Source organism: Monomorium pharaonis, chromosome 11, assembly GCF_013373865.1.
Source record: "Monomorium pharaonis isolate MP-MQ-018 chromosome 11, ASM1337386v2, whole genome shotgun sequence".
NCBI classification, from domain to species: Eukaryota; Metazoa; Arthropoda; class Insecta; order Hymenoptera; family Formicidae; genus Monomorium; species Monomorium pharaonis.
In genome coordinates this window covers 8,242,528-8,266,103 of record NC_050477.1, presented here as the reverse complement: position 1 = coordinate 8,266,103, position 23,576 = coordinate 8,242,528, and the positions used below count along the sequence as shown (strand labels likewise).

The following is a 23,576-nucleotide window of genomic DNA, read 5'->3' as shown; positions in this document are numbered from 1 at the left end:
AGTGTCCGTTATTTTAACAAATATCCTACATTGCTTATGTTAATACATTTTAAAAATATTTCTTACTTTAATTTCTATTTTATTCGCACATTATTTCCCAACCTATATAATTTCTCACCAGATAATTGTATATATTTCTACATATTTCATGTGCTTTTTTTTTCTTTTTCTCGCTTCTTTAAAAACGTACAATATTGTTATTATATAATTAGTACTTTACTACTGTAAATATTTGAATTATTATTCAAATATTTTTATGACACACGTACATGGATTATTAATTTCATTTGAGCAATTATAACCATCATTTTCACGTATTTAAGTATTAATGATATCGTAAATTAAAATAAATAGCGTAACTTGCTAAGTTTCTTCATAATTATTAAATAAATCCGAGATGATCGGGTTTTGTCGGATAACGACTTTCCGGTAAATTAGAATCGATAAACTATCGATATAGCACTTCCGGAATCCACTAACGATCTTTTTGCTGACGTGAAGTGTCCATCGCAAAAACACGATCGCCACCGCGTCGTATTGAAAGTTTAATTATGCGAGCGCGATGAAAAATCGTGAGGCAACTGTAACCGCGCGAATCTACTAATGCTTCAGCGACGCAGTACAATTTGCAACGTACGATACAATAAGATATTGGTTCTATTTAATTCAATCCTTTTTATCTGTACTTTTGTGTGTGTGTGTGTGTGTGTGTGTGTGTGTGTGTGTGTGTGTGTGTGTGTGTGTGTGTGTAATTATATTTCTACACTTTCTCTTTCTAACAATGTTCTCTCTTTCATCATTTATCGCGGAGTATGCACTAATATATCAATTTAAATTTTAATCATTGCCTGAATTATTTTATTTATGAAAAATGTCTTCCAAGTAAAAAATTGGTATATAAATCGAATACTAAACTTTCATGTGATTTAAGGCAACTGTGTTACAAATGACATTGTTTTAAGTTATTTCTTGAAGAAAGATTCACGAAACACGGATGCAAACTATGAAAATGTCAATGTTTCTATTCTAGTTTTACTACTAGTCAAGAAGTTTTTGTTTTTTTTCTGAAATGTACGATTCCCTGTGTTTAATTTCCCTTCGCGAAATTCGAAAACGACTTGAAATCCACTCGCCGCCCTTCCTCGAACTTAAATCAACATCATCAGACACGGTTAGATCGATGTAATTGCAGGTGCTGCGATTTAATGGTCCACTCTTCGACCTACCTTTCCCTTCTGCTGGCCTTCTCTTCCTCCGCCTTTCGGGCTCCCGTCTTCGTTTCCGCTTTAACTCGATAAAACCTGCTTTGCAGCTCGCAACGCCAGCCAGCCGGCGCTTCCTCACGAAAATTGAGAGTGCAATTTGTAAGCTACCTCAGTTTCTTCCCTTCCCCCTGATATTAACCCCGATCGATGTAGCTAGCCACCCTCTCGCTGTTTTCCCTCAGCGTGTTACAATGTTTCGCGTTCGGATAATGACGGTATGCCGTTTTCGTGCAGAGATTTCGTGTCGAAAGGGGCGGAAATTCACGGATTTGTGAAATTTTTAACCAACCGTTTGGATTACATCACTGTACAGGTTGTTTCAACGGCTAAAATCGACAAGAATCTCTTCAACTTTTTGAATAAAGATATTTATAATATTGCATGTGATATATTTGCAATTTATAAATTAGATTAGATTTTCATCGTAAAATATTGTATGTGACAATGTCGCTTTTTTTATTTTTCTCTCAATATTAGTTTAATCGAATTGTCTTTTATAAACTATTATAAACTAGATTTTATATGTATATTGACGTAAAGTCAAACATAATATTAAAGCAACTTTCCCTATATTTAAAGTATTATTACGTGAACAACGTAATTTTACGAAAAATTTTCTAAAAACATTTTGCAACAAGAGACAATTAGTTGAAAAACTTTTTGAGTAATTTCGTGTATTTTCGAGCAGACATTCGATGAACACTCGATATATTCGAGCATTCAATTGAATACGAATGGACGTGCAGAGATTGACGATGATTGTACATACATCCCCTTCCGTTCTTCCGTGTAAAATTGTTGGTTCAGATGATGCATTTTTTTATAATTTTATCGACGGACGTTTTCGTTGTAGCACGTATTTATCCGTATATGGCGCAAATGTGTAGCCAGTACGTTAGCGAATCTTTCGTTTGTTCGAAATTTTACATTGATGCGGATTTGACGGATTTGTGTAAAAAATCAAACAACCCTATATCGCTTTTTCTGGCGCAGTCCGGATTATATCGAGAGATTCTCAACTGATTGCCGCGCTACCGTAGTTGACGTGATACTTGATAAACAATTGAGCGAGCACTATGTACCCAAAATGGGACAAACTCTTGTTTTGAATAAAATCAAATAAAAATAAATGAAACATTTTTGTGGGCGAATCTGTCTTAAAAAAAAAATATTAGTAAATAGAAGTTTATATTCTGTGTGAAATAAAACAAGTATATTAAGTAAAAAAGAAATTGTTGAAGAAAACAAGTTTTTGGTATGTCTATTAATGCTAGTTGAATTGACAATCCAATTAATTATTATTACCGTACTTATCTGATTGATTTCAATTGTTATTACTAATTAAACCACAATTAATCTATCATCATTATTTAAAATCACTTAACTGTTATAATATATTGCAATTGACCAATGATTACATGTTAGTATACTGAATTACTAAAATTTAATCGTCATCATTAATTAATGTGTAACTAAGTTTTCATTGTTAATCGACCTATTAAAGCCACATGTTTTGAATCTAGCCGCTGTCGCGTGATTGTTATATTATAATCAGTGCAATTTATATCGCACTTCACGTACACTTTTATTCACCTTCACAGCACCCCAGCAGTACAGTTCGTTTCGCGGAACTCTCCGCGAAATATCGACGTGATTTCGATAACTTATGACCGCTGCTAGTTCCAGTGCCGCCACTTCTATGGTGATTGCCTTTTGTTACGGTTGAATGGCGTCCGCAACCCCCACGGGCTTTTCCCCGCCTGTAAGCTAGGAAGAAGGGAGCGACGCGACGGGGCGGTGAGCCTTTCTCTCCTTGCCCGAAGGGACAACTCGTTCCTTCGGGCGAAACTGACCGCGGCTGAACAGGCGGTTGCGACTTGCGATAGATCAAGTCGAAATCGCCGAGACCGTCGGCATTTGTCGACCCCGATGGTTCTCGGATCGTGGATTTGCGAGGGAAAGGTTAAGATTCTTGAATAGTTGTTGAAGCAATATTGGATTATAACGGATTTAATACGTGTACATTTTTTATAGTTTTCTGTAATACATTTTTTCTTATATTCATGTCTTAATGAAATATTCTCTAAATCTAAATCAGTAAAATATTACTGATTTGTAGTTTACTTATACTGTGATCATCAGTGATTATTCACTGTCTTTTAGATTATAATGTCTTTTAGATGATTAAAAGAAAACCGGTGGAAAGGGTTCTTTCATTGTGATCGGAATCGATACAATTACTGAAAGACATTAAGTACAGTGCATATATTATTGATTGGTTATAAGTATAGTATTGAAATCATACCATTTTCAGTATCTTTTAATACAATAATACACTGATTCCGATTTAAAGAGTAAGGATATAAGATACACACACACACACAAAAGAGAAGAGAAATGAATAAACAAGAAGTCACACGAAATGTTTGATGCTGTAACGTTAGCAATTTACTGGGAAAACTTACAAGTTGGAATAAAATACTTTTGAAGGTTTTATATAGTTTTCATATCTTTGACGAGAATGTATCTAAAGTTTTGCTTAACTTTTTAATTCCATTTTATATAAGACACATTTAAATTATGCAGTTATTTATTAATGAAAATAAATTTTGAAAAAAAGTTAGTAGCACGTTTTACAAGTTTACACCAGAGCGCGAGTGTGGTAGCATGCGAAAAATCTCATTTATTTCAATGTATACCGCAAGAAGCGTGTAGTTTCTTGCTTCTAAAGTTATAATCCAACTACAACAGTTACAGTTCAAAGCCTAAGTTTTTTAGTTTTTCTATCTGATCCGCGTTTTGATAATACTGACGCTACTTATGTAAGGTACATGAGTTGAATAAGGGCTTCACTTAATTTATTTTAATTTTTTAAAATCTTTATAAAATATATATATATTAAAATAAAGTGAGAATAAAATATTTTTATTTCAGTCATTTACAAAAATATATCTTTCATATCTTAAACATATACTCTGTGTAAAGCGCGTTTGTAAGTATATTTTATTTAGTACCTTAGGGTCTATTTTGCTAAATTGAAAATAAAAATATCTTTACGAGATATTTTGTCATTTGATTAAAAATAAAAATTGAAACAATTAATAATTTATTATTTATTGTTTATCAAAATTTGTAGTTGTTTAAGTGATGAAGGAGAAAATGTAACTTTAAGATAGAATCTACCTAGCGTAAGAGATCGTTATTAATTCGTAAAAGTATCGCGGATCGAATATCCTGTGAATATGTCATGGCGTTAAAGGAATCGCGGACATATTTAGAGATAACCTTGTTACCGCAAATACGCAAATAGAAAAAAAAACACAATCGATAACGATTTTATTCTTAATTTTACTCATGAGGATTGTTTCTTCATCCGTACTGAATTTTGTAATATAATTTTCTATTTAACAATTTTCATTATTTTAATTAATTAATTAATATATAATTGCACTGTATAAATATATTATGACATATTGACATATATTTACATTATGTTATAACTATAGATATGATAACAGGGACGCCAACCTTCATTCAGTTATTCTTTGATCAATCCGGAATTAACTTTTCCTTAGCGAACATTTCATTGAACAACGCTTTTTTTCTATAAGTCCGTAAGTTTCATTATTAAATATTTTAAATTAAAATTCTGTTAAAGCAAAGTCCACTTGAAATTAAGCGAATAATGAAATTTTGTTATATACATTTTTCTTCGTGAAACTAAATTGTTCAGACCGTTTTATTTGATTTGTGATAGAAGCATTATTGACATTCTGATATTTTTACTAAGAGAAAGTTAAGTTTAAATTATTCAAGAAATATATCTATGAAATCAGCAATATGTTTAATCGTACTATATATTTTTTAATATATATGTAAAATATATGTTACAATGTTTGGATAAAAACCATTTAATTGTACATTTAATAATTACATTCTTTTTTATTTTTTTATCTTTTGTCAAATTTTTGTTTGTAAGAAAAATATTAATCTAAAATTATTTTCTTGCATGTATGATTTACTGTTATTTTCGAAGTAAAAAAGTTTATAGGTATATGTGCAGTTTTAATTTTTTCTTTAAAATACTTATTTTTAATTAAGAATTTTAATTAAGAATTTTCTCTATATACAACTTCGAAATAGCGTCCATTTTCTATATATACAGAATATATAATTTACACATGAAAACTTATTCATGTGAATAACGCGTAAATAAATATGCTAAATAAGTATGCAACTCACGTAGATGTAATTAAAAAATCTAGGCTTTTTTGTTTTTATTTTTGTTTTCAACCATACAAGAGAATTGAAACCATTTTTATATTATATTTTTATTAGATTCAATAAAATAGAGATAATGAAAAATATTCATACATATTTCATTTTTGAAAAAAATGAAAAAAGGTTTTAAAAATAGCTGAAACTAATCATACATCCTTGAAGGTATTAAAATATTAAAATAAAAATAATTATATTAAAATAACTTAACAACACTATCTCCTAACAATAATAAATATTCTAACAGCCAAGTAATTTTATATTGTATTTTATCTTTGCAAGAAATATAAAAATTTATATAAAATCAACTTTAGATATTACGAGCATTATCATAATGTATGGATTTTTTACAATTTTGTCTCTTTCTAACGGTTTGCGTGTAGATTGTGACAGAAAGACTCGTTTCAGACTTTTCATCGATTTTCCTTTAATTTTCTTTTTCTCTGTTTCTCTCTCTCTCTTTCTTCCTTATCTTCTTTTTCTCTCTCCTCTCTATCGATATCTGTGAAGAGTCGTGCGGAATTGCGGCGTCCCCTGACGTCGCAATGCCCGAAAGCTCGCTTCAGGAAAAGTTCGGCCGACGTTTAAAAGCGTCGCAAAACTCGGCCCAACCAGTTGCGCGCGTTCTCACCAGCTTCGTTCGTTCGTTCGTTCGTTCGTTCGTTCGTTCTTTCGTCCATTCGTTCGTTCGTTCGTTCGTTCGTTTTCGCGGGTCAAGGTAAAAGTTTGCGAAAGGAAACTCGTAGAAACGTAAGTTTCTCCAGAAAGAGGATGTCCGTGGCTTTTTTGACAAGATTCCCTATGGAGATGTCTCCAAAATCCTCATATATTCTTAATAAAGCTTTATTTCAAATCTCTTTATCTCAAATATTTTTATTCGCTGAAGTTTAAAATAGATATTGTTTTAATGTGAAAGTTATAAGTTTATAAGATACTATATATTATTTTTCAGGCGCAAAACTATATTTTATTTCATTGATATTAACATTCTATGATATATAAATACCAAATTTTTGATAATATAGACAAATGATTAAAAACTTCTTCGAAGTTTTATGCTTTAAATGATAATTTACAATACATACTTACACGGTCTGCGAGTTTTCAACTAGTATACTGCAAATTAGGATTGGGTATGGAGTTTGGGGTATCATTTTTCTCTCACTTTGCATAGTTACACATGAAATCGTTTCTTAAAAGTCTTCTGAGGATAGTGAGCTTTTTGACTATAACTGAATCTCCTTTTCCCCGTCTTTTCCGGAACAGGCAGAAATTGCAAGATGACAGATCCCACGAATACAAAGATTAAGAAACTACCGCGCAATACCTTTTAACTCTAAAAGTTCCATAACTAGAACTACATAATGGCATAGTATATGGCCACTGAGCGAAATCCAGTTTTCGCAAACTTCGGGACGTATACGTTGTACTCTTTTTCACGTGCATTTGGGAACTTCTCTCTGCACACACAGGTTCATAGTTTACCCTTGTGACAGAAACGTCGTCCAGCGTCATAGCGTTCGTCTTTTATGTCCCCTCGCGCTTCTAAACATGCACCGTGCCACCTGAAAACTTCGGTTCGTACCTTCACATCTCCATATGATCCTTTCAACGTTTCGTAAACGCCTGCCGCGAAACTTGATCACACGATGCCGTTTGACATTTCGGTTCTTTACTGTGCGATATTCTGGCGTGAGATAGAAATTTAAATTACAAGTTACGCGCGTAAATTAATGACATTCCTGATACAAGGTAGAGCAGCATGGTAGAGCAGAAACTTGATCGCAGTTAACGAATAAAAGAACGACGATGAGAAAGCGGAGTTTTGGAAAGACTAGAAGGAGATGAAAGAGAGGGGATAGCAAAGGAGGGAGAGGAGAAAGCTGAATCTCAGCTTGCATTTCGCACTACAAAATTAACAATAAATCGCGAGCTTTTGTCGAGGCCAAGGATAGTTGGCCTTTATGCGCATCACAATAGTGCACATTATTGTATTTCGAATTAAAAAGGAGATGAAGGAGATAGGCGGAGGAAAGAGCTATTCGTAATATTCGCGGCGAAAAATAGGATTCCTACGAATATGCACAAATTCAATTCAATTCTGGATATACATTGCGATTCTTAAAACGTTCGGTCGTGTTTCCCTCTAAAGATTATCTTTTCTTCCTCTTCCCCTGAAGAAAAAGACTGGCATTTAATTCCTCTTATTTTTTCCCCTCTTTCTGTCTCTTTCACTTATTCTCTCGCCAAAATACTGAGCAGATTTTGCTACAAGGTGACTAAAATTACTTGCAGTCCCGCGTTTATTTACGTGTCGCGGTCGCCGAAAATTATTGGCGACAACACGAAAATGTCAAGCCTCATTAAAATGTTCTCACGCGCTTGAAATATGATAATATTGCAGATATTATTCACATCCGGTGATTAATTAGTATTTCTTTATTACTTCTTCTTTATTCAATTCTTATTGTTGATTATAATAAAACAGAAATATTCACATCTTTCGGGTAAGCTGCATCCAAGTAATTTTACTTCGGAATTATTTTTCGGAAATTTTCGAATATATCAAAATTAAATTCGAACACAATTAAAGTGATAAGAGAGATGATTGAGTATCATTTACGATGTTCGTTTTATTTTAAAATTTTCCGTGTTTTTTTTATACTAAAAAGCAAAAGTACCGACGCATGCGGAACAGGTAGACATTCAATTATCCTTAGTTACTCAAATATACGTACGTAATTGCGTACACGTACATTTCCGTACAAGTGTAATAAGCATGGTACAGCTAATAAAGCTAATAAAGCATAGCTAATTATATGTGCGCACGTGTACTCGCGTAGATGAGACCAGGGTGAGATGTCACAGAAGCAAATTGTCGTAATGCGAATGCTGTGTAAATTAGCAAGGGTAAAAAATCGCGTTATCTACCTTATAATTCATTAATTTTTGAAACGAAACCTGGAAAGGACCTAATTGAAAATGCGTAGTCTTTAATCTTGATACATTTTTTAATACTTTAAGTGTGTGAGCGCTTTTAAATTGTATAAATGTGCATGCGTGCGCGCATGCGTGCGTATATGTGCATGATCTTTATGTAATATTTAATGTTATATTATGTGTCATATCGGAATTCAATAGTTATTGACAATTAAATGTAAACCCACTTAGCTCTACGTGAAATAGTTATCTCTGTTACGAATAATCTTACGAAAATTACGTATTTTTAAACTATGTATTCTATTTCGTAATGCATGACTCAGCACAGAGGTCAAAGACTACCTTGTAAATCGGAGGTTCCCAAAACGTCGTGGCCCCTTTTTAACATGACGAGGTCAGCTATTTGTAGATGGGAGAACGTAAAATTATAACTTCTTCTATTAGAGAAACGAAAGGCTTATGCATAATTCTCGAAATTTAACTTGTGCTATTCGCAGAATGTTACAGCTGGGACAACTGAATTCCGGGATTATGAGTTCCAAACGCTAAGTAGAATGTTAGTATCACAAAGTGTAGTTAGATAAATGGCCAGAAATCAAGAGACAACAGAATGTACTCGCAAATATATGTGATACAACGTCAAAATTAAAAATGAATAAAATATACATATGCATGAGGCGAGATTTGTAAAGCTGTATTAAAAAATATATCATAATTTTATTTTTCTTGTATTAAATTAAAATTCTTTCAGAATTTTTTTGACGTTTAATTCAATTTTTTAAAATTATATGATTTCTAATATATTATTACTAATATTATTTAAATATATATTCTACAGAATTTCATTTAATTGACATCAAATGATTTTAAAGATAAAAATGAGAAAAATGTACTAAAAATGTTTTTGCAGTTTAAATGTTATTAATTTGATATAAAATGTTCATCATGCTTATCAGCTTAAATTGGAAAGAGAAGTAGTTTTAAAATAATTTTCACCAATTATGAAATAGTGAGTAGATTCTCTTTTCATATAGAAAGAAATTTTTTGATATTTTTTTCCTTTCCTTTTAATTCAAATCGAATAATTTTATCTAAAATTTTAATAAAAAATTTTCCATTTACACTAATCTAATATATGTACATTTTTTAAAATGCATATGTCAGAACTTTTCGCATTGTTGGTATTATCAATGGAAAATTATAATAAATATTCTATGGCTGTAAAGAATTGTGTGCGGCAGGTACAGCAATCGTCCATTTGAGATGAAGTCAATCTTCATTGGCAATCTCTATTGTTGCGAGAAGAGAAAGAGAGAGAGAGAGAGAGAGAGAGAGAGAGAGAGAGAGAGAGAGAGAGAGAGAGAGAGAGAGAGGGAGAGACCCCTGCTAAATTCCTAATAGATTTTCACCTGCCATAGAGTGAAAGCAGCCCGACGTCGCACCGCAGAGTCGTACCGTAGCCAATCGATCAATTAACCCGTTCCGCGTAGTAATAAGTAAGACAAGTGAGACCGTTAGCCCGTGCAAGCCCGTTACCTATAAGCTTTATTTATTACGCGGATTGCAAGAGCCGCATAGTGGATTGCGAGTTGGTACTACCGTGCAATGTCCTTTTTAATTTTTGGAATATATATGTGTTGAGAGGATATATATGGCAGACAGCAATATATATCTACGAGATATTTATATCACTTCAAAATATACATGTTTCACATCTTGTTTCATGTAGAAGCAGGTTCCATAATCGGCATTTTCACTTTAATGATAAATTTTTTGAATTTTGTGTTAATATTTGTTAAAAGCTTAATGTCAGTATATGAGCAAGTTATTAAATTACGATTTATTCCGATACATATATATATATATATATATATATATATATATATATATATAATCCGTTGTAAAGTAGCTAAAGATAAAATAAGGATGTTACTATATAAGTGCAGCTTGGCCACTTTTCAAACTTTTTCTTGCTATCGCAGATTTTTTTCAATTGGGAATAAAAGTAAACCTTAGGTAGCAGTATTAAAATCTGAGATTGTGCCTAGACTTCTGCTATGCTGTAATACGAAAAAGTGCTAACCGAATGTGACTCCAATATTTTACTTTTTATTACATATCATTTTCTTAAAACGTCATTCTTAAATCGTCATTCTTAAAATGTAGAAAAGTTAAGGTTTTACTTTTATGCTTAGCTTTAGTTACATATGTACATATTTAAATACCTTTGTCGATAAATTTAATGTCAAAAGCTCTCATATTATAGTAATTACTAGCTGTTCAATATCAATTAGATACATTAATCTGGAATTGCATAAACCATGTTTAGAAATTCTATTATTATATTATCTTATAATATTGAACTTCTTCACTTAGAAACAATCTCTTAAAAAAAAAAAAGAAATCAAAAATGTTACTTACAATCTCTAAATTAATTTAAAATTTTATAAAAAAATGTTTTTTAATTATTTTAAGACTATACTATTGCATATTAAATTAGTGCACATAAAATATCTATTACGTGACAAAAAATAAAACTCTAGCAATTAAATGTCAAGAGTAATCAATAAAAGAAGTTAATGTGAAATTAAAACAGCGAAGTTTAGGAAAGGTATTACTATTCCCCCTTCGATTCTTCCGATTTGAGAACCCTCATTTCACGCATTCGAGCCGTCATGCCAAGAAAAAGGTGGAATAACATGGTGACGATTGGATCAAGTGGTTGTGCGGCTTATTTATGGGGCGCGACTCTATGTAAAGTTGGAATGCGACGTGTGTGCCACGCGAATTGACTCACCGAAGCGCGCGCTAATTTTGGCGGCGGCGTAACGCGACGCGCGTCATTGACGTTGGTAGTGGTGGAGGCGATTGTTCGTCCGGAAAATGCGGCTACGTTCCACCGAAGTTCACTCGGTTTTTACTTTTTTAACTTTCAGTTTTTGTCTGGTGGAAAAAGAATTTGATAAATACGGATAAGTAAACTTTATATATTCTATTGAAATAAAACATTGTGAAAACTTAAAAGTTCTCCCAGCAGTTTTTGAAAAATATTGTGTAGTTGTAACAAAATTGAATTTAACGCTATATGTGTACATATGTTTTTTTAAATATTGACTACAAAATAATTTTCTTTCAAGTTAGTAGCACTTTCTTCATATATATTTTTTTGAGAAATTTTATTTTGTATTGTTTAATATTTTATGTGTGTATGTGCTTATATACGTAATATAAAAAATATATCTAAAGAAAGATGTAAGGTAAACTCGGGTATAATGGCCACAGTTTTTTAAAATGCAAAAATATATATTTTTTAAAATTATTTTTAAAACAGCGTTTAGTATATTACTTTATTGAAACTTAAGACATGTAACACTATCAACATTAAAAAGAAAATATTTAATAAAAATTTTATATTCTCAAAATATTGAAACGTAAACATTGGCCATCTTTCATAACTTTTAGAGAAAAGAAGGCCATAGTATCACTTGTTATACATATTTTATGTACTTAACATTTATAAAATAATAAAAAACTTACAATTTTACATATTTAGTTTTATTGCCACCACTAGCAAATGGGGGAGGGGGAGTGTTAACCCCCTTCCAAATTAAAAAAAATTAATCTTACTAGATCTGCTTAAAAAATTTAAGTAAAATGATTAACGCAGGCCAATTAACGCGGGCGCCTATGGATCAAATTTTTATGCATAAGATTCACTGTGTTCAAACTGTCCGATGTTTGATATATGATGTTCAGCGAAAAATTTTATTAAACACATTATCCCCGTCAGAATCCGCTAGTAATTGCCATATATTATCACATATTTAATTTTATTTTTAAACATTTTTTATAATAAATGTTCATAGAAGTTTAGCATGTATTTAACTTATTGTCAGTACTAAAAAAATATCTATGGTATATTAAATTTAAAATATTAGGTTGCAACTTAATTCTTGTCTTAAAAAAAAAAAAAAAAATATATATATATATATATATATATATATATATATATATATAAACACTTAACCCGAAAAATGTCATGGGCCATTTTATCCAAACTATATGAGAGAAAGATAATCATAGTATTTATAAAAAAAAGAAAAGGATATAAAAAATATAATTACACATTACAATTTACATATCTTTGTTATGTGTCTAACGTTAATTGTGACATCTCAACTGTCATTTATTCGACGTTGTGACAATTTTTAATGAACACATGAAAAACTCTGCAGGCAGTCAAAAATAAAAACGTGATATAATATTTACAATATTGTTATTTCACTATATAGTATACGTATATAAACTACAGTAAATATTGAATATCTTTGAAAATAATTACATTATTTAGCAATTGTTGCAGAAATTATAGCCATTGGCCATATTCTCCATGTGACCATTATACCCCAATTTATCCTATTTCTTAAAAAATATATATAAAGAAAATATTAATGATTTGAAGATTAGAGAATAAAAACATTTTACTAAAATAAATTTAAAGTACATACAGGAAATAATGAACATTTTGCAGTATGCTACTTTGTAATTGAATCTATACACATAATTTGGTGGTCGATGATTGGAAGATTGTTATTAAATTTCCTGTTTGTTATCGAAGCATGATTATTAAACCGTCTTTATATCCAATTAATAATTATAAGAGAATACAAAAAATAGAGTACATAAAAATAAACAAAATTATGAAATATAACAATTTTTTAAAAATCATGAAATTAAGAAATATTGATTTACAAATAACAAATCTATCCATCACATTTACAACATGGGAATTTACTTATGAAAATTATTTGCTGTTTGATCGAAAATGCGAGGAAAAACACCAACATGAATAAAATTAAAATTCATATTTGTTTGCAGTCGATAATCAAAAATCCCATCTGACGCGTTTCTTTTTCATATGTAATGAACGCTTGAAAACGGTAGCGATGCCGCCCGATCGCATATTGCTAATTAACATCTGTTTATGCTATGCATGCCAAATTATTTATAAATATTCATGGTGTATGAACGCACAGCTCGTTCCGCTGAAAGTTTGATAAAAGTTAATAGATCGGATGCATAATTAATGCGCGATCTTGAAAGGATCGTTTGACGTAAACAAATTGCAGGAATTGGAAAGCAGAATGTTGCGTTTTTGACATCGCACTTTACATAATATTTTATAAAATTGAAGCACCGATTCATCATGTGAATCATTACATCATGTTGAATATTCAGCGTATATGTATAGCGAAATTAGATTTTTAAAAAGTGTGACAAATACCAAAAACAATTAAAGCAATATATTTCTATATTATATAAATTTGGTTATTGCTATATAGTTTTTCAAATGTAACTTATCTCTGAATGATGTTCGCTAGTTCTCTAAATACGCGTTATAACTTTCGCTATTGCACTTATAAAGAAAATATAGTTTGAGCCGAATATGTTGTGCTTGAAAAAGTTTACGGTACGCTAGTTTAGTAAGTATGGTGCAGCAAAGGAGAGAGGGCGAAAGAAAATAGGATTGGAAGGGGAAGCAGGTAAAAAGTAAAAGGACAGAGATGGGATGTAAGAATAACTGCTTTCTAGCAACCACGACAGTTAGTAAAGTAAGATGAAGCGAGTCAGCGAACGAATTTCTAATTTAAAATCCAATTCATCCTCTAATCCTATTCACTTGCTGTTACTGTGAATTTAGTGTGGTGTTCATTTATTCACGGGAACATGTACGCATACACACATACACATGCACAGCCGTGATTATTTGAATTTTTTACAGTACCACAAAATGAAAAGAAATGTATTAGTCACAAGTAACTTATGTGACTCATGTTATTTGTACGAAAAAGATTCTGTTGTGATAAATATAAATGGAATTATAATAAGATATATTGTCAGACAAATATATATAATGATTATACTAACGATTTAATATAGCGGTGATATACTAGCATTTATTAAATATTTTTAATTATTCATAAACTCTATCAGTTCATAAAGATTTAATCATGCTGAAAGATAATCGTAACTAATTGATTAGTATAATTTTGTTTGATATTGATTTTTACATACTTAAGTATACACGGTTTAATAAGTTTATTTGACAATATATTACTGTTTTAGTTTCTAAATTAAATTAAAGTTTACTTAAACTATTGATCGATATAAATCAATAATTATAGATTATATCATTGTAAAAATTATTATAGATATTCTTATGATCAAATATTCTTTCTTCTCTAAATGAGAAATATATAATAAATTTTTATTATTATTACGCTTAATATCTTTATTATTAATACAATAAGTAATTTGATTTAATGAATTTTGATGCAATACAATGTAAATTATTTATCTAATGACTGATAATATTATACAAAATAGATAACAAAAGATGATATTGAATAAATTGAAAAGTAGCGTCATGCGATAAAAGGTACATTATGGTTATAAACATAGACATGAAAAAGATATAGTAGGAGCTAATATAACAGTCTTTATTTACATTTTATAAGAAAAGTGCGAAAAATATGCGACTATGGTGCTAAGTGCACCAGTGTCGTACTTCTATTTTCAACACTATTTTATATTTTTAATCTATAACCATTATTGTGCAAAATATCAAACGCGCAGATCCGTCATTAAGTCGGTGACGAAAAGAAATTAATTGGATCGCGCCTGGACATTTTTTTTGATTTATGCATTAGCCGTGCGTGACTAACGAGGCGTCTTAATGCACCTCGAACAGAGTAAGACGGTTTGGATCAACGCCAACGGTTACTCGGCCGGCTCGACTCGCATTACTTCGAGTGTCTTCTCGTCTTCCGGGTCCTCGTTATTCCACCCACCCCCGATCCTATCCGCGAGTTAAATAAACAGAATGAGATACATTTAAACGTTAAGTGCATCGCTTTACGCAGAGGAGATATTGTACTTAATATATTTTTTCATGCTTTTATTGAAAATTATTGTGCTAATATAAAATATCTCTAAAATAAATTATTAACACGTATAAACGCTACCGTGAAAATTAAATACTATAGTTTGATTTCAATCTGTATTATTATTAAAAATGTGATCATTGTAAATGTTCTGCATACCTGATTTATAATGATTACGTTAAAAACAAGAAATGTAACGGAGAAAAGCAAATGCACAAAACACAGAGGCAGCCGTTAGAAATTTTTCAACTTACATAAACATGTTCGCGCGGATACTTTGAAGTAAATAGCAGCGTATCTCTAGGTCGCAGTTATTAATAAATTAATTTTTTGTTACATATGTGTCGAAAATGGTTCCTTTTATATCGCTTTTTTTGTGGGTAGAGTCACCGATTTCAACATTTTATCATTATTGCACAGTTCTTATCCTCTATAGATTGCGTGAATCGAATTGCGAAAAACACTTCAGTACAACTTTTTCAGCACGTTTGACTTAGCACTCGTATGCGCGTTATCTCGCGACATCCATATCGCAACTCTCACTGAATGGATCGTCGCTTTCGCAAACATAACCTCGGTTAATTTGTTAATTTACGAGAACCCAAGATACTTAAAGGTGCATGTAACAAAAAATACGGTATCCAACACGGGCGTAACGGTCTTTTGCACAAAAGGCTGACTTTTATATTTTTACATAATGTACTCTTTTTCTAATATCATTGATTTTAGGGATTGTTCTCGCATTTGTATATTTGGCACAAAATGTAAAAGCAGTCGTTAGAAACTTTTTATCTTATTTATAGAAGAACTCATGCGTACTTGTATAAGACAAAACATTTCAATTTTAATACTCAATTAATCTTCTTAATTATTTTTCTTAATATTATTTATCAAAATTTTATAACAGTCCAACTGTCATATTAATAGTATTAATCACGATACATTTTGATAGTCAGACAGCTGATATTTACTCTAACAATACGAAGTGAACCAGGCAAGAGAAGCAACCAATCAGCATCACGAAAAAGAGGCTTCATTATACGCCTTTTTAAAGAGCTGATTTAATTACTATTTAATTTCTACGCGATTAACTGATCGATTATACTTTCATATCGATCTTAAAATTTTTACCCATCGCATTTTTTAGAGATCAATTTCTAAAAGAATCGATGCAAATCTGCACGATTTTCTTTGATAAGAATTTACGTGTCGACGTTTCTTCTCTTTCTTGATTTTCTTATCCCTTCCTTTCTCTTTCATCCCTTTTCGTACCGACAATTATGTAGCAGCTACCCTACCCTATTCCGGTTTCTCTCTCATACATTAAAGATGTCGCCCGTTTCCTGACAATACCTGCCAAGATTGCGTCATATGTTTCCGCGGCGGGAGAGGGACGTCGGAAGGCAATTTGAATTTTGCATTAAACATCAATGCGTATATTTCGTGTGTTTGGATCGTGCAATTTCGTCTTTATTGAACACCATCACGGATTTTCGACTTTGCAGTATGTCAGGTAAATGTCACCGACAGCTATTCTAGAAATAAAAAGAAGGTCGATAAAATATCCCCGGTGATTTAAAACGGCCCGATCTATAAAAATAAAACAAATGACCCGATTATATACTTTATTTATCTTATCACTTTACTTAAAATTGATACTTGCATAACTTTATATAAAATATACTTAATTAATTGTTTTTTTCGGTTTTCAATTAAAAGAAAAAATTTTATTTTTGGATTTCAAAGATATAAACAAAGGCTAATGTATTCGGCGCAGATTACATAATACATATTTATTTAGTTAAACAGAAAAATAAGTTTTTTCCAAAAATAATAAATAAAATAATATACTTTCTAAATTATAGAATCAGTGAAATCTTATTGATTTGCAGTGCTATTTATAATTGTGATTATATATGTATATGTATAAATTTTTGTATTTTTTTTTAAATAGAATAGAATTGCCGATTAATTTTCGTTGAATGAAATATCACATAATAATTTGTATAATTCTAATTTCTCAATCGCAATTTATCGTCCGGTGAGGCATAAGAATGCGTCACTATTAGATTGCTTGGCAAACTGCCTAATGTGACTTGATCTATCATTAGAGATTTTATTTCTTTTGCTTTTTCTCTTAAACATACAGTTCTTAATATGTAATTTGTAATAATTGTAAGAATATAAATAAATATGTAGAATATTACAAAAATTTATAAAATTGAGCAATAAATTGTTAATAAGAAATTTATATAAAAATGAATAAATTGCACAAACTAAATAGCTTATGCACTTTATTCATTTTTATAATAGTATATTAGTATTATCGGCTCATTCGTAAAAATTAACATGAAGTCGAATAAATTTATTCTTACCAAAAATGACTAAAAAAGTCTTTAAAAATCTAGAGAAATTTACTATAAAATTTTTAATATAGTTTACTTAATTTTTTTACTTATGTATAACAATTTATTAAATTTAGTTTTCCAGCTGAACTTCAGCAATTCCATGGTATTGTTATTTATTGTATAGATACAATAAATATATGAAACTATGATATTGAGATTTTAATTTGGAATATCAAAATAAGAAACGGAAAAAAATTATTTCAATTTTTGAATGGTATTATACGTATTACATAACGTATTAAAAAGAATGATGAATTTTTAATGCCATACTTTTGATATTTTGTTAAATAAAAATTTATTCTAAATTTATATTACCTGCTGAAATTAGGCTGAAATTTGCGAGTTGCAAGACATCCTGCTTATTGATTTCATTCCCCATCACTATTTGTACGTGATGCATGAGCGTGGTAAATACAAACCGTATGTTTATTCGTTCAATAATTGCAGATAAAATGTATGTAGCTCGGTTGAAATAATTGGGTCTCCAATAGAGCCGCGAATCTGTATTTCCACCGGTACGCGTATACGACTTTTTGACGTCTATTTTAGAGTTGCTAATTAACGGCTGCAACAAAGTCCTGTTGCGACAACATTGCGATGAAGTTGCGACAAAGCGACCGCTGGAATTATGGGAATCGCGGGCGATTCCGCGCGAACGACTTGCTTGCGATTTCGTGAGTTAATGCAAACTGCAATATTGCCAGATAGACAATGTGGCGTTCGACAATATGCAATAACAAGTTCGTACTGCTAACGACCTCACGAGTTCCTTGAAAAGGGTTGACATGCTGATGATGGCGGCGCCCTTTTGTTCCATGCTGGATAGAAATTGAGCGATGGCGCACATCCGTTTTATTTTCATACTATATTAATTTAACGATTTTATTTTGAAACAACATAAAGTCGGGGCGTAAATTAATCTACTGCTTTGCCATTTTATGCGTACTTTTCGCAAGGGACTTGTCGACACTCACGTATAACAATCGTTATAACAATCCATTGTTTTAAGCAAACAAGCAATGTATTGAAATTTAAAAATAATATTTCGCCATTGTTATTTGTAACTAAAGCACAAAATGCGTTCACATGAAGATAAATTAAGCAATTCCATCTATGACAATTAAATTAATCTTACTTAAAGAGAAATGAAGTTGGGAAAATTGAATGTTCTCATTTTAAATTAAATCAGAATTGTTTATGATATAGTAATATATATTATTATATATATATAAAAATATAAATTTAACTGTTACATTAAATCCTTTAATTTAATTAATAAATGAGATTAAACAAATTTGATAAAAAAATTTATAACATTTTAATAATTTCAACAGATTAAAAGTAGACATATAATTTATAATATTATTCATAATTATAGCATCATTAGTTGTATGACATAGAACAGATACAAAAATATATTAATATTTATTATGTATTGCATAATAAATTATATAATAAATTATATAAAAACCAATGTTTAATATTAATAATATTGATCGTTAAATGCACGTTTTAAATATGCGTATACATGTCTGATGCACTTCCTTCTCCAGATGTTGGATATTTCTTTTATAATTATAGAAAAAGAAATTATCTTTTCTGTGCAATGGGTAAAAGATATTTTTATATAATTAATTTTAATTAATGCGAATACAAATATTTAACTATTTATAGAAATAAAGTTGATTTCTTGAAAAACTGAAAGTTGGAAGTTTTGTTCTTTTATATTGTATTTTTTTATTCTTTTCTTATTGTATTCTTTATTTGTTTTTCTTATTACAATTAATTGGAATATTAATTAAATTAAAGGAAATAAAAATCTTGATTTACTTTTGTATAACATTTAGCCGTCAGTTACATGAACGGTGTATGCTTTTGATATATGTATACATGTTTAAATATTATAAATAATCTAATATTTAGATATTATTGTTTTATTTAAAAAATTCATGAAAACTAAATAATGAACTAGTAAACTAGACATTTATGGCATGTTTTGATATACTGTAAATTTCTCTCTCTCTCTCTCTCTCTCTCTCTCTCTCTCTCTCTCTCTCTCTCTCTCTCTTTAAAATTACAAATAATTAGTAAAAAGGTGTTAAAATAGTTACTATTGTAAAGAATTTAAGTTCTGATACTTGTAAAAATATAGATCTACTGAAATAAAAACCGAGTATTACTATCGTTGCATTATTCTTACTAGCAGTTATTATTGATTGTATTTATTATATTTTATTTGTATTTATTGTATTGAATTTGATGTATTTAATAACGGTTCCCACATTCCATCTTCAAATGTTATATACATATAACATCGTTATTAAAAGAAAATGTAAAGGCAAAAATTAAAATATGATATAATCATTTTAAAAAAATTTTTTTATTATAAATACTAGTTTATTGAGAAATTTATTCTAAATAATAGTTCGAACTAGTTATTATTACTCTATTCTTTGATTTATTGTTAGAGTCTCATCAAATACTTGACTTCTAATTGATTGTTTGATATGTTAAATTTTTATCTAGATATATTAAATTAAATTAATGAGCAATAGAAATTGCGCGTACAAACTAATGACCATTTTGAAAATGTTTTCGACAGAGAAAAAATCTTATCCATACTCGCGTTGTGCACATATACACGTGATATTTACTCATGTTCTGTATTTGAGCTGTAAGAGGTAATCGATATACGTATATTCACTAAATGTGTATGTGACTTGATTATTGATTTTGCTTACCTAGTTGATGCAAATTAGGTGTAATTAATATAAATGAAATAAATTCTTCAAATATTCACTTTTCGTTATAATATACGCCGTCGCATGTGGTTACAAGAATGCTTTTGGTGATATATGGATAAACGCGCGCACGCACATACATACGTATTATACTTTATGTATGATCTCATTTATGTATGAAAGAAATCGATGGCGGTTTAATTTTAGATATTTCTACTTGAGTAACTTTTAAAGCTGTGTTGCTAATTGACAATCATATAATAATCACATAATATTAACTATGTAATTATATAATACTATAATTACATAATTATATGGTATTTATAACTATAGTTGCATAGTTGTACAGTTAGTACAATTAATAATCAACTTTACTGACCCAAGTCTATTCAATAATCCTATATAAAGCCGCGTCTTCGCTTATAATCGGTTTTGCGGGTCAATAAAGCCATTTGGTAGTGTATAACTAGATATATGTCAACCTATATCTGTTAACATCAAACTCTGACTACTCGTTATAATTAAATAAATAGATAAATTGATATTTAATTAACAAAAAGATATAACTCAATGTTTAGTTTTTGATAAAATTGTTATTTAGGAAATTTTATTTATTACAATGAAATTCCCCACTAGTAAAGATAATTATCATTTTGATGAAGCTGATAAGTTTTATCAAAAATTTTTATTAGTTCTTGAAGATGTTTAATTTATATATCGTTGAATCTATAGACAAATCTCTCTATCGAAAGAGCAAGCATTTGCTAAGGAAGTAATAGTCTACACTGAAAAAAATACAATATATCCAATAAGATAGTAATTGCGGGCGGCCAATTACAAATATTCCCAATACAATAATATATGCTATTGCAGTACAATGTCAACATTGTACTTGCATTAACAGTAAATATTGTATTGAGTATTTTATGTAGTTGACAGTCCGTAATTACATATGTTATTGGCCTTATTACTTTTTTTGTGTATAAACTTAAAAGACGTATCTGTAAAAATTATGAACTGGAATTAAGGAAGGATCAATTCATAAACATAAATTTTTTTTCTACAAAATCTTTCAATATTATTAAATAAATGTTTAATAATAAATACTTAATGTTTTGTTAATATTGTCAGTAAATTTCACAAATTATTCTTACACTGTAATATGAAAATGATTGAATAAATTAAAGTAGTAACTATTATAGATTATACTTATAATTGAATAGAATTAATATTTAGAAAATTGTTATCAGCTGCTTTGAAGGAAGATTAATCGATTAAATTTGACGTTAAATTATGAAATTTTCATTTTTCATTTTCCAGCGCATTAAATTTTATTAAGAATATTCTCAAAATATGTGAGTATGCTCGTGTAATAATTTTATATAACTATAATTATAAAATATAAATATATAATTAATAAATATACATTATAAAATATAATACGATATTAAATACAATAACAGAATATAATTTTAATATTATGTATAATTAAATATGTGTAGTTGTAGAGAGAGTAAGAAGAAAAGAAGATATTAATTGTTATTTAATAGATTTGTAATTAAATCTCGTTACGTTAGCGACGTTTCCAACAAGTAAATAAGTACAAGCTGCAAGATGCAATGCGACACGCGTTAGACGCACCTGCTCAAATGATTCAACGAGCTTCTTGAATTTTCAGAGGTCGAATTAGAACAAGGTCTTTGTCTGTGAATCATTCTATTTCGAATATACGAAACAACTGTAACGCGAAGTTGGACGCAATCCAGTCTGGATTAAAATGACGTGTCCGCATATAGAATAATTATTTATGCGGACATAAGCATTTAGCGGTAAATAACACGCATGTAAGAGGTGGAAAATGAATGCGTGGCGTAATATAAAATTTTTCAGAATTAATTGACCAGAATTAATGACACGTTTTCTGATATATACTGCCGATCTTGTAAATTATTACAAAAATATAATGATACGCGCGTGTATTACGCGTGAGTATTATTTCATATTATATTACATCCGGAATGAAATGATACAATTACAATTCACAGCTTTAGATTTAATGACGAATTCTCGAATAACTACAGTGTCACGACTGCATATTATGAATTTATCACGACTAGACAAGTTAATGCAAGTTGAGATCTTCTATTAACACTTCATAATACATACTAACGATGTATGGAAACAGCAGCCATTTGCTGTGAATTTATATTTATAATAAAATGCGAGGCGATGCGTTTGCATCTTGTTAAAGAAGCGAAAACGTCAATATGGCGTCCAATTATCGGCTTATCCCATCTTGATATTAAAGTTTCTCGCAAAAGTAATCTGACGATCTTTGCAGAGTTAATAAGAATTATAGAAATTTTTTTAAAGAAATGTAAGATTATTTAAATGAGATATAAATTAAATATAAATATAATATATACTTATAAATATATATATATATATATATATATCATATACAGAAGTTCCAAAATATTTTTACACATTACTTTATTTTTAAACAATATTTAAACATTGAAATGTGGAAAGCGCTTGGAAAATTAGTCAAAATTAGAATACTATTTTAAATTTAGTCTTGTCCGTTTAATATACAATAAAAAACAAATTGAAAATTTTAATCGACTATGTTAATCGATTTTTTTATAAAATTGCTTAATGTTTAATAATAATAATAATTAATGAATATGAATATCATATTATTTAAAAATGGGAAAATTAATTCGGAAAGCTGTGCCAATTCGTTGTGATAATATTTAAATATCGAATAATTAGCCAAATGGATACTTGACCCATGAGTCTATGTCTTAATTGATTAATCCGAATATTTTCATTGCTCTTGCAATTAGTAGAATGACGAAAAGATTGGAAAGTATAATATAATATAATATAAAGATTGGGAATTTTTTGCACATAGCGGAGCAATGTTTAATTAATGCTAATATAAGGTGGATGTTCTTTATCGGAATTAATTAACAAAGTCGCTCTAATCAGTGTCGT

The 23,576-nt window shown here is 29.7% G+C and overlaps 1 protein-coding gene across 2 annotated transcripts in view; it reads left to right on the top strand.

Annotated features, from left to right (window-relative positions):
- LOC105840029 overlaps positions 1-23,576 on the top strand; it is a 172,609-nt gene that overhangs the window by 57,864 nt on the left and 91,169 nt on the right. The gene's annotated exons all lie outside the window — the stretch shown is intronic.